The 1051-nt window shown below is 40.2% G+C and overlaps 1 long non-coding RNA gene across 1 annotated transcript in view; it reads right to left on the minus strand.

The window, feature by feature from the left end:
* Positions 1 to 287: 287 nt before the first annotated feature.
* The window catches only part of LOC106012235, a 3533-nt gene continuing 2769 nt past the window's right edge, over positions 288 to 1051 (minus strand). The window contains exon 3 of the long non-coding RNA XR_001184971.1: positions 288 to 1005. This is a non-coding gene — a long non-coding RNA (uncharacterized LOC106012235). The remainder of the gene's footprint in view (positions 1006 to 1051) is intronic.

The following is a 1051-nucleotide window of genomic DNA, read 5'->3' on the forward strand; positions in this document are numbered from 1 at the left end:
TGTGTTTTATAAAGATGTTGTTATTGGTCTAGTAGCTATTCAGCAGCACACTCAACCTCATGAGTCGCTGGTTCGAATATGGAATTTATGTTCTTTGCTAAGGATCAGAAAACAGCTAGATTCTAATGTTTCTCATTTCGCCTGGTGAAAATGGATACTGGGCTAAAACAGCGAAAGAACTTGGTCATAATTTTGAGAGCCTGTAAATATGACAGTTTCTCCCTCCCTCCCCCCCTCTCTCTCTCTCTCTCTCTCTCTCTCTCAGAAAAATAAATATGATTCGAAAATGAATGCTTTAACAATTTATTTATTCGAAAACAACAGGAGAGCCCCCGGAACAACATATACACTATCTTTTTTTCTCTGCTATCCATAAAAGATGTATTCTCTGCTGGGTACAACAAAATTCTTTAAGAACATTTCATAATAGAAGACATTTGGTTCCCGAAGAAACATTTGTTGCGATTGTTAGTGGATTCTCAAAAGAAAAAGGAAATTTGACTGCGATTTTTTTAACAGGTGGGATGGTGAATAGCTGTTGCTATTTTTAAAAATACATGTACAATGCATAATAACTAATATGAATTACATAATTTTGAAGGCACTGCTCAGCAGTAAAGGATATTTCGTAAACATGAGCAAGTAATCGTTTGGACTTTTTTTCGTTCTGAGGAGGGGGGGGGGGGTCAAATATCTTAATTTTTACGTCCAAAGTGTGATCGGAGAGCTAAAAATTACCGCAAGTACACAGACCGCCTGGGAAGGGAGGGAAAAAAATGAAAGTCCTTTTCCTGATTTTTCATAGTCCACTCCCCTGGTTCAATTCAAGGGATTGGGGGTTTTTTTTCGTCCTTCACGCCCGCTGCTGGGTTTCCTCCAATGGGTTTCCACTTTTATATCTACATCTGTGGGTGTCACTGCATGCTCAGCTAGTCACATCACTTGATGTATATTCAGCCTCTAGCCTTTGGAAGTCTGGTGGTCTCAGTGCTTTTGTGAAAGTGGCTAGGGTAGGCAGGCAGGGTAGCGAGTGAGTGTGTGTGTGTGTGGG

Source organism: Aplysia californica, unplaced genomic scaffold, assembly GCF_000002075.1.
Source record: "Aplysia californica isolate F4 #8 unplaced genomic scaffold, AplCal3.0 scaffold00300, whole genome shotgun sequence".
Lineage (NCBI taxonomy): Eukaryota > Metazoa > Mollusca > Gastropoda > Aplysiida > Aplysiidae > Aplysia > Aplysia californica.